Below are 17027 nucleotides of genomic sequence, written 5' to 3'. Positions count from 1 at the left end.
ATATCTTTACTGTGAACTGTCTTCCAAGACCAGGAATTGTCTAGCTATTTAAGTGCTGTTTTAATACCTCAGAGGATGATATTTTACTGTACTTAGAAGAGGTTATTATCTTTGCCTTTAGGTTTGTTTTCTTCAAAGAATAAGAACCTTAGGGTAAATCTGGGAGATTTAATAATAAGTATTGTAAAATTTCAACATGAAGTGTGAAAAAAAATCTATATTTGTTTAAAATGTTTAGGGGTGTGGGGCGCCTGGGTGGCTCAGTGGGTTAAGCGTCCGACTTCAGCTCAGGTCACGATCTCACGGTCCGTGAGTTCGAGCCCCGCGTCGGGCTCTGGGCGATGATGGCCCAGAGCCTAGAGCCTGCTTCCGATTCTGTGTCTCCCTCTCTCTCTGACCCTCCCCCGTTCATGCTCTGCCTCTCTCTGTCTCAAAAATAAATAAACGTTAAAAAAAAAATTAAAAAAAAAATAAAATGTTTAGGGGTGTTTGCCTATAATTTAGCAGAGCTGGGGGTTATTTCTATTTTAGCAAGTGTGGATTAAACAAACAATAACCTTGCCATTATCCTGTGATTGTGTAAAACTCAGTGGAACTTTGGGAGGGGACACACACCACACACACACACACACGACCCAATAACCTATATGGAATGCTTCCAGATGCTTTTGTGAATCACTTGACTTCACTTACTTCCCCTTCATCCTTATGAAACAGGCATTATTATCATCTCAGTTTATTGAGCAGGAAATAAGGCTCAGACGGTTGAGTGGCTTGCTGGAGTCCTCCCTCCCCACCCCACCCCCTGACTCTGAAGCCTCAGAAAGGAATGGGGGGGGGGGGGCTGGTGGTGCTTGTTGGTGTAGGCAGGCTGTAGGCTGTCACTAAACAAAGGCAGGAAGAGGCAGCTGTTGGGGCTTCGGCTGCCAGGATTCCCTGAACCACCCCCTGGGTCCCTGTGAGGGCAAGTGGCTGGAGGGCCAGGTGGAATCTGGACAAGGACAAGCTCACTGTTTGCTAGTTCAGTTGTAAACAGACCTGCAAGTAACTAAAACCAGCTGAGGGTGGCCATTCTTGCTAATCTTTTAACAGAGACTGGTTTTTGTGCTGTGGCCTTGCTCTTCAGCACGTCAGATGAAAAAGTACAGATGACAGAAGTGGATATGGAAGGTGGGGATAGAGCTGGAGGGAAGAGTAGGAACAGTGTAGGGGGTGGGTGTCAAAAACCACTCTATGGGGCGCCTGTGTGGCTCAGTCGGTCAAACATCTGACTCTTGATTGCAGCTGAGATCATGATCTCACAGTTCATGAGTTTCAGTCCCCATTGGGTTCTGCACTAACAGCACAGAGCCTGCTTGGAGTTCTCTCTCTCTCTCTCTCTCTCTCTCTCTCTCTCTCTCTCTCCCTTCCCCTCTGCCCCTCCCTGCTTGCATGCTCGCTCTCTCTCTTTCTCTCTCAAAATAAATAAATAAACATAAAAATCCCAACTATCTATAGTAGATGGTATCAGCATTAAAGGTGTTGATATATTACTGAAAGTTAAAAAGACTTTTTTGCTACCACAGCTGAAAATTCTCAGACTGTAATGGTGGGATTAGAGCAGAAAATTCCAGGCCACTCTACACGATTTCTTCTCTTTGCCCATCCCCTCCCCTTGAAAGTGAGGATGAGCTCCTCTAATCTAGAGGGCCAAGGTCTAGAGGTAAAAGTCAGCTATGTGCAAAAAGAGGAGACTAATCTGCTTGGTACTGTTTTAAAAGCTATAAAGAGTTTTTGGCAAGGGACTGCCTGGGTTGCTGTGGGAGGGGTGAAGGCAGGAGTGAGGTTATATACATGTGGGTCACCAGGTAGAAACCCCATCAGTGCCATGCTCTTCTTTAGCACACTTCCCACCAAAGACTTCTCAAAACGTCAGACTCCCCCTGGTTGTGTGATAGCAGTTACGGGAAGGACGCCAGACACGGTCATGCCAAGTACAGAAGGAGAAGCCAGACCGAACTGGTACCAGGTGCCAAAATCTGACGCTGCACAATTCAGCAAACAAAAGCAAGACTGTGCACTCAGGGCTCACGAGGCTGGCCTCTCCCAACAGGTATCTTGGTTGTGAAGAACATTTTAACCTTAAATTTTTTTAAATGTTTATTTATTTTTGAGTGGGGAGGGGCAGAGAGAGAGACACACACACACACAGAAGGCGAAGCAGGCTTCAGGCTCCCAGCTGTCACACAGAGCCCGACTCGGGGCTCAAACTTGGGAGCAGTGAGACCGCAACCTGAGCTGAAGTCAGATGCTTAACTGACTGAGCCACCCAGGCACCCCAGGAATATTTTAACTTTAATGTGTCAAGTTTATCAATTTCCTTTTTGATTTGTGCTTTAAGAGTTTTGTTTAAAAAAACTATCTGCCTCCATGTTATAATAACATTGTCTTATATTTTCTTTAACCCATCTGGTATTTATGGTCTTCATATCCATCTAGAATTTATTTTTTGTGTATAGTGTAAGGCCCTATATGTATAACCCATTGTGTCACCCCCCCCCCACACACACACACACTCTGTAATGACACTTCTGTATTATATAAAGTTTCCATATATACCTGGGTCTGTTTCTGAGCTCACTAGTCTATTTCTGCACCAGTATCATACTGTCTCGGTTTCTGTAATTTCGTAATACACTTTGATATCTGAGAACAAGTCCTCAGTGCTGTTCTCTTTAAAATCGGCCTGCTTATTCTTGGCCTGTTGCTCCTTAATATAAATTTTAAGAGCAGGTTATCAAGTTCTGTGAGAAATTCTTTATAGACTGATTGAAATTGCTTTAATTTACATACCAGTTTGGGCGATTTCTGCAAGTAATACAATATATAAGGGGAAAATGGCTTAAACAATGAGAACGTCTGTGTCTTATATGAGAAGTCTGCAGGAGGTGGCTGCGGGTGGTGCAGTAGCCTGATGATCTAATCAGCAAGGTAGCTGTGTCCACTTTCCTGTGGATGTCTCAGTGCTCGACTGGCTTTCATCCTCATGATCCAGGAGGCTGGCCCAGCTCCAGGCAGCATGTCTTCATGTAACTGTGTCCCAGGAGAAGAGAAAAGGAAAACTTCTGTTCATGTTTCTTTTTCTCAGGGAAGAAAGTCTTTTCCAGAAGAGGTTTCTCCAGCTGACTTTCCCTCGAGATCCATTGGTTGAGAACAAATCATTCATATTCTTAATATTTTTCTGTTCTTCCCGTTTCATTCTCTGATACAGGTGTGTTCAAATATTCAGCATAACTGGGATTTATCAGCATCTTCTTGTCTGATTCTGTAGGTTGTCGATTTAGGTGTCTGTATTAATAGGAACCGTTCATGTGTTTTTGAATTTGGGATTGGAGCTCATTTTGATGAGAGGGTGTTTTGTTTGTTTGTTTGTGCCATTGTTTTCTTTGGTTCTCTCTTATACTCTTCCCTCCATGTCTAATAGTCTGTGCAGTTCCTTGGCCTCTAGTCAAGAACCAGGCCTTATGTCGGGTCTCCTGCTGTGTGGTAATATCATACTAAGCCAGAAGCAACGTGGTTCATTTTCTGGGGGTAAAGATAGGTCACCTGGTTCAAGGGAACCTTTTTAGTTCCCCAACCCCAGTAGAAGCTGAAATTCCGATCATTGCTGCCTGCCTGTGTCTGGATTTGGGGTGCAGTAGGCCTGTCTTCGGGCTTGGCCCTTTAGAGATCTTTTCTTTTCCTTATACTCTGCCGTCCTGCCCTTCTCTTTTTTTCTGCTTTTTAACCTCTACATGTCTTTCTTGTTTTCTCTTTCTGTATTTTATCAATCTTTGCTCTGTTTTGGGAAGAGAACAGATGTGTCAAAACATTTAACTTCTAGACATCTCTACTGGCAGTCCATATACTACTTTTACAATCAGGGGGGAAAATGCATCATTTCAGGAAAAAAAAAATTCTGCTTAAAGTTTCCTTTGTCTAAAAATAAATTTTGCTTTTCTCTATTTTATTAGAATCATTCCTGGAAACAAAGCTTCTAATTGTTGACTTGGGATTTGAATATTTAAAAAGCTGGTTATTGCAGATGTATGCTACTTCCTGTCCTTTTCTTCATTTGCGGGAAAGAGGAAGAAAGAAAATTGAAATCTAGTTATAGATGCTTTGATTCATCAAGCTTTTTTTTTTTTTTTAAATTTTTTTTTTCAACGTTTATTTATTTTTGGGACAGAGAGAGACAGAGCATGAACGGGGGAGGGGCAGAGAGAGAGGGAGACACAGAATCGGAAACAGGCTCCAGGCTCTGAGCCATCAGCCCAGAGCCCGACGCGGGGCTCGAACTCACGGACCGCGAGATCGTGACCTGGCTGAAGTCGGATGCTTAACCGACTGCGCCACCCAGGCGCCCCTGATTCATCAAGCTTTTAACTCAATGTTTAGAGATGCCTTCATTGTGTTTTTTTTTTTTAAATGTTTATTTTATTTTTGAGAGAGAGAGAACATCAGCAGGGGAGGGAGAGAGAGGGAGAGAGGGACAGGGGATCCAAAGCGGGCTCCATGCTGACAGCACAGAGCCCCATGTGGGGCTCAAACTTGTGAACTCAGATGCTTAACTGACTGAGCTACCCAGGAGCCCCTGCCTTCATGGTCTTTAAACTGGGTAGGCAGGTGTTAACTGGCCAGTTCACTCAGTGGATGCCAAAAATAGAAACAAGGAATGCCTTTCCAGCCTCTTCTCCTGCCAAAATTAATATTTTACCCTCTTTTGCTTCCCTTAAGTGTTTTAGTCAATCAGTTTTAAGTGAGTTTGTCAATGGTATTTTCCATTAGACTGCAAAACAGAAAGATTGTTCTAGCTACTGTCGACATTAGGAAACATTTAGTCCCTCGAACTGAATATTCTGTGTGTAATGTTATTCCATTCCATGAACCTGGCTAAGCAATTCCTATCCCTTCTGTTAGTTTCTTTCTAGCTCATATATTTACTATTATCTCTACTTCTTTCTGTGCTTAGTCAAGGAAAGCAAGAAGCAGACATTTTAATCGTGAAGTCCTAAGGCACTGTCTCAGCACTAGTATTTACAAGTGTTCTTTCATGGATCATCCTGATGGCTCAACTATTGCACAAGCAGAACTCCATCAAGTACTTTATAACTGAGCTTGTAACTATGATGCTCGTTTCTGGAGTTCACTTCCTAAACCATGAAGCATAAGCTATCCTTATTTTTTAACATGTTCCTTAACTTCTTGGTTCTTATGTAAATACATGCACAATTAAGCCATTGAACTAAATGATCTTCCTGAATCCAACACTTGAGAGAAAGAGATGGAGGTAATCATTATCTGATTGCTCTGGAACAGCCTATAATTAATTCAATCCCCTCCATTTGAAGTGGATGGCAAAAATTGCTTCAGGCTTTCCTTTCTATTTCACTTTCTTTCCATTTTCCCCACCTTTCTTTAACTTTCCTTTTCCCTATAACGAAGCCAATGTAAATTCTTTTTGATTTTTGTACCAAGTGCTTTTTCAAGAGTGCAAAATAGCAAGTAACTAAAAAACTCTGATGATTATCCAAAGAATCATTGTTTTATGTATATGTATATGTGTATGTATATATGTATACATATATATACTTACATCACTAATCATTAATATATCATTATATATTTGTTATATTAACTCACTTTATTAATAATTTTATATCACTGTATTAACTCAGATCATTAATCATTTATATGTGTTAAATGTGTGTGTGTGTATCCAACTTCTTTTTTTTTTTCAACGTTTATTTGTTTTTGAGACAGAGAGAGACAGAGCATGAACAGTGGAGGCAGAGAGAGAGGGAGACACAGAATCTGAAACAGGCCGCAGGTCCTGAGCGGTCAGCACAGAGCCCGACGCGGGGCTCCAACTCATGGGCCGTGAGATCATGACCTGAGCCGAAGTCAGATGCTTAACCGAGCAAGCCACCCAGGCGCCCCATCCAACTTCTGAACTTCAATCCTCACTGACCATGTCTACCACATCCTGTCCCAAATCATTAACACTTCTGAGATTTCCTATTTCAGTTAATAGAATCATCATCATGTAGTAAGTAACTCAAGCTAAAAACCACACAGTAGCCTCTAAGTATTTCTTACCATTTATATTCAACCATTTGTAAGTTCTGTTGCTTTTATGTTGAAACCCTGTTTCTAGCCCCTTCCTCCCACCTCTTCAACCACTGGCTTTACTCTGTCTTTACTAATCTCTTACCTCCACATTTTCCTCTTGACTCATTTCTTCACTTGTAAATAGGGTAGTCTTCCTTTCCATCAATTCTTCATACTCCTTCCAGTTCTCTTTCTGAAACATGCATCTGCCTCTACATGCTTCAGAACATTTGGTAACTTTGCCTACACAATAAAGTTCAAAAGCTTTGTGTTTTCTTTAAGTATTTATTTATTTATTTATTTATTTATTTATTTATTTATTTAGAAAGAGAGAGTGCACACATGTGCTCATGGGTTGGAAAGGGGCAGAAGGAGAGACTCCCAAGCTGCTAGTGCAGAGTGTAACATGGGACTCAGTCTCACAAACCTCGAGATCATAACCTGAGCCGAAATCAAAAGTCAGACACTTAACCAACTGAATCGCCCAGGTACCCCCTACCCAATAAAGTTCAAACTGCCCAACATAACAAGTTCATCTCCTCTGCTCCCCAACTTACCTTTTGGAGGTCCTTTCTGGTCCTCAGCCTCACCCTATCCCTTTCTTCCTTCTCTATCACAACCCCCCTCCATGGTCAGCCTATGCTTACATTTGTCTCTGTGTCTTTGTACATATCGTTCTTGTGGAAGAGAAAATGCACCAGACAATTTAGGGAGATAATTTCATCCAGGTATTGCAATAGGGAGAACATTCATTTCTGAGGAACATCTCAAAGAAAAGGAAGGAAGGATGGAGACAGGTGTTATTTTGGAATATGCTAGGGCAGGGTGGTCCTTTGAGGTTAGCCAATTTTGGAAGACAAAGTGGTAGGGGGGATTTCTTTACTATTACTGTGTTTTGGGAAGCAGGGGTCAGGTGAAGTTCAACATTGTCAACTCTATAATATTCTCTGCAAATGCCTGTCCCTCCATCTATTATTGATCTTTCTGTCTTTAGCTCAGTGCCTTTGAAGGCAGTGGGCTTTCTTGTCCACTGGCTTCCAGTTGAGTGGAAGAGGGATCAAACAAGAGGGATCAGCAGAAGGTATAAAGGCTGGAGGAGAGAGAAATAATTATTCCTCTTGTTCTTTCTCTGCCAGTTGTAGAGGTGGCTTGATTCTTCCAAGAACCCTCTCCATAGCTCTAATGTCTTCAGAACAGCAATAACACTGTTCCCTCTCTCCTGCCATCTTCCTTCTCTCCCTTAATCCCTGTGACCTATGGGTGTTTACTGCTCCTTTAGACCTAGAGATGTTAACTGCTTTCCAAATTTTCTAGTTCCTGGGAACGTCACAATTTCTTATTGGTTTCTTTTAACCCTGCCCACACTTCTGTAACTAGTCCCTTTATTGAATTAGGTTCAGTTAAACCCGTTTGAGTGTTCTCTCTGTTTTCAGCTCAAACTCTGACCTGTTTAGTCCTTCAGCCTGGAAAGCTTCCCCTGCTACTCTGCCTAGGGCATGCCTGCCAACCCTTTAAGACATAGTTCACGCAAAGTCTTCTTCTACATCTTCTTCTGGGCGCTTGTAGAAATTTGAACATATATTGTGATGAAATTATACCTTTGTGAACTATTTCCTCCTCTGTACTATGTTGTTGGTCCATCAAAAGACAAGACATGATTTATGCCCCTTGGTGTTTCCAAGCCCATAAGAGTGCCTGTACACTAAGTATTTGATAAATATTGATTGAGTGAATAAGTGATTAGAGTAAATTACTCTTCAGCATAAGTGAGAAATTTATCAAGAAGGATGGCAGTGGATGATCATTTACAGTCTTTTGCCCTATAGAATAGTCTTCTTGTGGAAAAAATATGGATTAAGAAAACTAATGAAAAAAATGGTGATTATTAGATCATTCCCATTTTCTTTTTGGTGGCAGGAATATCTATTTGAGCACAGTATTTATTTTTTAAGTTGTTTTTAAATTAAAAAAAAAAAACAAAACAGAGAGAAACCAGACCAACTAGTGCTTGATAAATATCCAAATCAAAAAGACTTCTGTCCGTGGAGCTTTTCCAAAGAACAGGCAGAGATGCTTGGGGATATTTTGTTTACTTCACTGTGGCATGGGTACTGCCTTCCCCAGGGTGTGATAATCAGGGCTGATCAACAGCCAGCAGAGCTTGGAACCACTTGTTCAGTTTCATTGACCTATAAACCGCTTCTGATATTTCTCTTGTAAGACTCACTTTTTACTTAGTGGATGTGAATGTGTGTATTTATTTATTTAACCTAGGTTCATTTAATACATCTATTATAAAATCAGACTTGGATTTGGAGAATAAATTTTAAAAAATTAATGAAACTGAGAACTATACCATTGGTCCAAGTCAAGAATAAAGCATGGGTTTTATTGTCTCCTTTTATGCTTTTGTCTGTTTTTTTTTATTGGTCATAATCTCCACAGTGGCACTGTATATCCCATTAAATTGCTTTGAAATATTTTGGCTGTTTTTTTGCTGCTTCATTTTTTTTTTTAATTTTTTTTTTAACGTTTATTTATTTTTGAGACAGAGAGAGACAGAGCATGAACGGGGGAGGGTCAGAGAGAGAGGGAGACACAGAATCTGAAACAGGCTCCAGGCTCTGAGCGGTCAGCACAGAGCCTGACGCGGGGCTTGAACTCACGAACCGCGAGATCGTGACCTGAGCCGAAGTCGGACGCTTAACCGACTGAGCCACCCAGGCGCCCCGCTGCTTCATTTTTAAATCCAGGTGACTGACCATAAATTGTTTTCTACTTGAATGCATTATATTTTTAATAAATATGTTTTAAATATAGAAGTTGTTTGAGGCATGCCTGCCTAGAGTTTTGCTTTTCAAACAAAGATACTTTTTGAGAGTAAAAGGAGGCACTTTTAATAATTGTATCAGGACAATAAGCTTTATAAAAGTGGGCAGTTCATGATAACTGGCACATGTGCATGTCCTCAAGTATATCCCCCACCACTTACCATGGTGTCTAAAATTTCCATCATTACGGTCTTATTTCAGATGTGAAGATTCTGACTCCAGGGACCCACATTCTAAATTATGGATAAATTATATAGGAATATAAATACATTAATCTATCACCAGCCATTAACAGTGTACGAAAATATAACTAGGTGACCTGGTCCAGACATGGCTCTAGACCAGGAGTCAGCAAACTCTTCAATGAAAGACCAGCTAAGTAAATATTTTAGGCCTCGTGGCCTATATGGTCTCTGTTGTAAGCAGTCAACTACACTGTTAGAGCAAAAGGCAGCCATGGATAACATTTAAATTAATGGATGGGCTCTGTTAAAATGAAACTTTATTTATAAAAACAGATGGTGGGGCAGATTTGGCCCACAGACTCCCTTGCCCACTCCTGCTCTAGAGGAATGAGAAGCACGCTGATCAGTCGGCATCTCCAGAATTGTATCACTTGCCTGCTCTTCATCTTGCTGTCCTCAGCATGGACCAAGGCGCATGTGCATGTCGCCTTAATAAGGACCCACTATTCTGATGACTTTGAGGGTTCATGGATGGGTGAGTCTAATCTCAAATTGACCTAAATTTAGAAAATCTGTAAGGAGATTCCACCGGCAGCCCTAGGTTCCCGACAGTTTGGTCTAGACTAGGATTTCTGAGGTAAATCCATTCTAAAATGGACTTGGAGCCCTTTATAGTCAGGTCACCTGGAACCAGACTAACCTTATACACCTTATGGAACTGGGTCTGGGGCTTCACTACTTTCTTGATCTTATCTGGCTTACAGTGATTAGTGGGTTTGTCCTCACAGTTTCAGTGCTCTGTTCATATTTGACCACTGTCTGGATGTGATCCAAGCCTCCTTCTCTTTTTTTCTTGCGTTGTTTGCTATCAGCTGGAGGCCCTTAAATATTGTATTTCTCTTACCCACCATTCCAGAATCCCTTCCTATGCCTCTGAAAAATCCTCTCTTATACTAATGTTCAAATGTAATTAGTTTTACGTAAGCAAATTTATGTTATTTCATGTGTAAAATATTTTTATACACTGTATACATTTTTCAAGTATGTAAGTACTTTATCTCCTGTCTGTTTATACTTTTACTCAATTAATTATGAAGAGCACTTAAGCCACCTTTCAGCAAAAATGCGAAAATTCATAGTGAGCAGATATTTTCTGAGTGCTTATTAGGTACCAGACACATGACAAAATGAAATGCAAAATTTCAAATAAAAAGGGAGAAAGAGAAAGTAGATGTTATAAGCAAAACCAAACAAAATCAACAAACTCAAAACCAAATTATGCTGCAAAAAGATAAAACTTTGAAACTAAAGCTTTGCTCTGAGCTTCCTAATAGCTAAGGTAAAAAAAAAAATACATTTTATAATTCTGTTTGTTTAGGAGAAGGAATCATGTCAACTGATCAAGAAAATTTTCCTGACCCTTAAGTTTAAAATTTTTACCCCTTTAACATATTATTTAAAGGTTAGAGACCTTATTTACTATTTTTCATATCTGTTTGTCATCCAGTACACATCGATATGTATTAGGTAATCAATATTTAACCGAAGACCAGTCGATATTATTCTCATTTTTCTCCTACAGACATGAGAACCTATGAATTATCATATAAGGTACAAAGTAAGGGAACATAATCTATAATGCTGCCCTAACTTCTGATACCAATTATAAGTTCAAGGGTTCCCAATACTCAGGCTCAACAATTTGCTAGAAGGGCTCCTAGAACTCCTTGAAAGCTGTTACATTCATGGTTATGATTTATTATGGGGAAAGATACAGATTAAAATTAGCCAAAGGAGAGATGCATAGGCAGAGTCCAGGAAGGTTCTAAATGTGGAGCTTCTAGTTGTCCTCTCTCCATGGAGTCATGGATATCATTACCTTACCTCGGTAATAATATGTGACAATGTACATCATGAAGTATTGCCAACCAGGATGGTGACCCAAGCCTTGGTATCCAGAGGTCTTTATTGGGGCTTAATCACCAAAACATATTTGACAACCTACATAACTGACCTCAGTCTCCATTCCCTCCAGAGGTGAGCTAATACCACATGACCCCAAGCGGGGCCCCCCCCCCCCCCGACTACCACCACTTTGTGTGGGTCAATTACATTGTTACTAACTGGCTGGTCTAAGGTGTCCAGGTAAACAGAGACACTTTTATAAAGGCTGGACATTCCAAGGGCTTAGCAGTTATCTCCCAGCAATTGAGGACAAAAGCGAGACGTTTCTTTGGGTAAGGTTAATTCTTTATTACACACGGTCAACACTATGGTTCATGAATCCAGTGTCTGCTTTGATCAGGATGCCACGGACTGGTTTATTGGGGGACACAACTAGTACTCTCCATGATAAGGAGTGCTAAATTTGAAGGATAATCCTTGACTTTCCCTTTATTCATTAAACATTAATTTAGAAAATAAAACCAATAAAATAAAATAAAACAAAATGTTTGACCCTGTTCTTCTTTATAGCATATGATTTATATTGAAATAAAAAGTTTCAACATTTTAGAAAAAAGCGTTTCTTCCTTTTGGCAGCTTTAAAAAGTCCTATACATTTCAGGAGTTCAAACACGGACATTTCATCTAGAGGTATTTGTTTGTTTTAGCCATTCTCTTTGTCATTCTAGATCTCTAAGTTTTATAGCTTTAAAATTCCAAGATATTCTATTCCATTTCTTTTAAGTGCTATCTTTCAGTGGGGTTTTTTTAAAAAAAAAACAACATTTTTTAAAGATCTTTATTCTCTTTTAATCTCTGAACATCCCCCAGGTTTGTTTTCTTAAGATGTGGAAAGCAGAAGTTCACTTCTTACTCCAGGAAGCACTAGTTTCGAGGAGCCCAGGGTAAATTAAGCTCCCTACTGTAAAGTAAACTCCATGCATGCAGAGATTTTTTTGTTTTACTTTCCCACATGTGCCCCCAGTGCCTTGCTTTATTTGACACATACATATACTCGGTATATATCTGTTGTGTCAAAGAACAGTTTTTAAAAAGTTAAAAACCTAACTCTTGCATAAATCTAAAGCAAGCATGTATCAAAGATTTGTTCACTCATTAAAGAGAGAAACCAAGTGAGATAGTAAAGTTAGCCCTAAAATAGGCACTGAAAAATTGCTGGGGTAAGATTATTAGGTTAGATTTCTAAAATGGTTACTATCATCCAGGACAATAAAATTGTAACTATGGGCTTTTCTACTGCACAGAAATCATTTGTATTTCTACCAGGAGAAAATTCATTCGTGTACTGTCAAGCTGTTCTTTGTGGCCTCAATGACTCCCTGAGTGCCTGCACTCACCCTGCTTGTTTTTAACTTTTACCTAGTTATTGCCCATTTCTGGGTGCCCATCCTTACCTTGTGTGTTTCAGTGGTAAGCCTCCTGATGACTTTCCCAATTTACCCCTTCCCTCCTCTCCATGTTGACCCAGTTACATTCAAATTATCCAAAGGTTTCCCAAGTGCCACAAGCTACTTTATCTCTGACTCCAATGAAGGCACGGACCCACGAGTCCTTGCTGTGTTCTTTCTCTGCATGCAGTGACCAAACTTTTAGCTTTGGGTGACTTTATGTGACCCTCTGAGCATACCATGCTCTCTAGGACCTGTGATAAACTCTTTAATTTCGCATGCCTTTCCAAGTATAATTTCTGTGGCTTTGTCAGAGTGATCCTTAATAACCCCACAAGGGGGACTTACTCCCCATTACAACCCAATTTGCATTGCTGTCACTTTTTCAGAAATTAATATCTATCCTTTTAGAGTTGCAGAGTATTCTAATCAATAGTAAAAAGGAAGCCAAATGAAGTATTCCTAGTAATGTTGGAGAGTTTAATCTCATCTGTCAGGTCAGGGAATTAAAAGGTATCTCCTTTTTGATTTCCAAATGCAGAAACGGTTAATAGTTTATTGGTAATTTGATTGGTTGTATATTAGGCCAAGTATTTTACTTCAAGCTACTTTAAGTCTGTTTATTCAAATTCAGGCATTTAATAGATACTCAAAATATATTTATAGAATTGATAAGTAAAGGCAGAGTTTATCTAAGTATTCTGGCTCTGAAGGAGGCATGTCCCAATAATGTGGTGTTGCAATACCACTTTTTTTAAATGTTTATTTATTTATTTTGAGAGAGAAATAGAGAAACAGAGAAAATAAGCACAGGAGGGGGAGAGGGAAGGAGAGACACTATGCCAAGCAGGCTCCACACTGTCAGTGCAGAGCCCCACATGGGGCTTGAACTCATGAAACTAACCATGAGATCATGACCTGAGCCAAAATCAAGAGTCAGATGCTTGACTGAGCCACCCAAGTGCCCCCACAATACCACTTGCTCATGTTTACAAAAGCAGTGAGTAGTGGGGAGAATGGGGCTGTAGAATCAGACTGATACAATTCAAATCCCAATTCTGCAGGGTATTGGTTATATGGTTTCCAGGAAACCACTTAACTTCTCTGAGCCTTAATTTCCTTTAAATAAAGTGAGGATAATAATATATACCTTACCAGTATGTTGTAAACATTGATACCTACATAAAGGATTGGTCATAATTGGGCAAATTGCCTCATACACATTTGCAGCAAAAAGGTAAAATATAGTTGTCTTAGTTCAGGCTGCTATAACAAATTATTATGGAATGGGTGGCTTAAAGAACAAACATGTATTTCTCACAGTGCTGGAAGCTGGGAAGTCCAAGATCAAGGTACTAGCAGATCTTGTGTCTGGTGAGGTCAGTTTTCTTGGTTTGTAGATGGTCACCTTCTCATAGTATTCTCACAGCAGAGAAAATGAGAAGCAAGCTGTATCTGCCTCTTCTTATAAAAGCACTAATGCCTATGAGGCTTCACCTGTTGACTTGATCACCTCCCAAAGGCCCCATCTCCAAATGCCATTACAGTGAGGATTAGGGCTTCAACCTATGAATTTTAGGGGACACAAACATACAGTCCATAAACATGATAAAAATAGGACATGAATTTTCTATCATCTAACAAAATAATGGAAAGAAATCACATATGATGAGAGATCAAAGCAGAGACAGAGGACTAACTTCTCCTTTTAAAATCTGTGACAATTTTCCATTAGGCAAACAGAAATGAAATGTTACTATTATTTACCTTATTATTGTTTTAACTTTAAAAATTATTTGGGGTATAGTTTGAGGGATTTATTATTTGGTGATAGGAAATAGTTTCTTTGTAGCTTGCTAACTTTTGAAACCCAAGAGTATTGCAACTGGCTGGTGATTTCTAAGTGATTGGTTTCTGTTTAAGTCCTTAATTCAGATAAATGTTCTGGTTATTTTTGCCGTGTAACAAATAAACCCAGAATTTAGAGGCTTAAACCAATCATGTTATGCTCAAAGGTCCCATGGATCAGGAATCTGGAGAGGACATCACAAGGATGGCCTGCCTCTTTTCAGGTTGTCTGGGGCCACAGTTGGGAAAACATGGAGATCAGGGGTGACTTCATAGCAGGGAACTGAAATCATCTGGTTTATTCACTCATATGTCTTATTCCTAGGCTGGCATGACTTGAAGACTGGAGCTTCTTGCCAGAGCATCTATATCATACCTCTCTATGTGGTTTTTGGCTCCCTTTCAGCATAGTGGCCTTAGGGTAGCTGAACTTCTTCCATGGTACCTCAGGCCTCTCGGCCTAAGTATTCCATCAGATAATGCAGAAGCCATATTGGCTTTTATGACAGTCTTAGAGACCACACCACATCCATCCTATATACTCTAGTGGTCAAAGTGGTCAGAAGCCCACTTAGATTCAAGGGGAAAGAACATAGACCCTACCACTTGGTTAAGAGGGTGGCAAGGTCATATCGTAGCAGAGTGTGGGATAAAAGGTATTGTTGTGGCCATCTTTAGAAAATAAAATTGGTCGCAATGAATGATTTTGTAGAGGCCCAATTCACATTAGTATATGAAAAGAAATGTGTTCTGTAGTTACCAAGGGTATTTGCTTGTAGTTGTTCTATTGTCACTGCCCTGCATTCAATGAATCACACACAATTTTCTTTGTGATGGGCTTTTCTTTTATCTTTTCCCTAATGTTGCATTTTCTTAGTTTGGGTTCATTAACTCACTGATAAAGCTATTTTAATATTTAATCTATTCCCAGTTTCCAAATCATTTTCTCAGGTGCCCATCAATTCCTCATAAGTGGCTAATTTAAAAGGCCTTTGAAGCATGACTGCATCTAGCTAAGGCAAGTCTAAATGTCAACCTTGGAAGCATCCAGTGACATTCAGATGACTCCTCTCAGTGTAAGAGACTCATTTTTCTATCATGTGGTATAGCTTGTCAAAAGAGGGCCAGAAATGGTGCTTTTCCCACCCAAAAATTTTTTTTTAATTTTTTTTTCAACGTTTATTTATTTTTGGGACAGGGAGAGACAGAGCATGAACGGGGGAGGGTCAGAGAGAGAGGGAGACAGAGAATCGGAAACAGGCTCCAGGCTCTGAGCCATCAGCCCAGAGCCTGACGCGGGGCTCGAACTCACGGACCGCAAGATCGTGACCTGGCTGAAGTTGGATGCTTAACCGACTGCGCCACCCAGGTGCCCCTCCCACCCAAAATTTTTAGTGCTGTTGAAAGAGCTGGCACTCTAGAATCACGCAGACTTGCTTTAATCCCAGGTGCCCCAGGTAGTTGTGTGAAATTCAGAAAGTTTCTTAAAAATTATGGGGAGGACGGGGCGCCTGGGTGGCGCAGTCAGTTAAGCGTCCGACTTCAGCCAGGTCACGATCTCGCGGTCCATGAGTTCGAGCCCCGCGTCAGGCTCTGGACTGATGGCTCAGAGCCTGGAGCCTGTTTCCGATTCTGTGTCTCCCTCTCTCTCTGCCCCTCCCCCGTTCATGCTCTGTCTCTCTCTGTCCCAAAAATAAATAAACGTTCAAAAAAAAAATTATGGGGAGGTTTCCTCCTCTATATACTGATGATAAAAGTCTCTGCTTTCTAGAATCGTAATAAGGAACTTAAATAGTCCAAGAAGTTTCTGATGTACAGCCTGGTTTATAGTAAGAAGTCAATAGTAGCTAATAATAAGAAAAACTACCTTTACTTTTTCTGTGTTCATAATTTTCTTTCAATGTAATGAGTCTTGACCAGGTTCTTGCACCGAGTATGCCAATTTCATGAGACAGGTGAAGGAGGAAGTGTCCACACTAGGAATGATCTTTGAAGAAGATAGCTTTCTCTTCTTTAGCCTTGGAGCAGAGGTGGCGGGGGTTGGTGGCAACAAAATGTTCACCTGAGAACAATGGTAAACCAGGGAAGGCAACTTTGGGAGCCTGGGGTTGATGGAGGCCATCCTTTTCGAGTGGTATTTTGTCTCCTCTTTCTTCTCTATGGATAGTGATTGGATTGTTCAAAGGGCAATAAAAATTTTTTAATGTTTTCAATTGAGATATCCCTTGGCAGGACTGCCACAAGATAGTATACACCTCATTGTAAAAATATATACATAGTAGGGGTGCCTGAAGGCTCAGTCCGTTAAGTGTTCAACTTTAGCTCAGGTCATGATCTCACAGTTCACGAGTTCAAGCCCTGCATTGGGCTCTGTGCTGACAGCTCAGAGCCTGGATCCTGCTTTAGATTCTGTGTGTGTGTGTGTCTCTCTCTCTGCCTCTACCCCACTTGTTCTCTCTCTCTCAAAAATAAATTAAAAAAAATATGCATACATATAATTATTTCCCTTATGTTCATTTGTTTTGTTTCTTAAATTCCACATATCATTGGGAAGAAAAAAAGAGGAAAACCAAGAACAGGCTCTTAACTACAGAGAACAAATTGATGGTTACCAGAAGGGAGGTGGCAGAGGGGTGGGGGTTAAACAGGTTATGGGAATTAAAGAGTGCACTTGTGTTTGG

At 40.3% G+C, this 17027-nt stretch overlaps 1 protein-coding gene across 3 annotated transcripts in view; it reads left to right on the top strand.

Moving 5' to 3' along the window:
- The window catches only part of PDE11A (phosphodiesterase 11A), a 378310-nt gene that overhangs the window by 147682 nt on the left and 213601 nt on the right, over positions 1 to 17027 (top strand). The window lies entirely within an intron of this gene.

This window comes from Herpailurus yagouaroundi, unplaced genomic scaffold, assembly GCF_014898765.1.
Source record: "Herpailurus yagouaroundi ecotype Mexico unplaced genomic scaffold, PumYag 140, whole genome shotgun sequence".
NCBI lineage: Eukaryota > Metazoa > Chordata > Mammalia > Carnivora > Felidae > Herpailurus > Herpailurus yagouaroundi.
The sequence above is the reverse complement of the archived record's forward strand: the minus strand, read 5'-3'. Positions and strand labels throughout refer to the sequence as shown.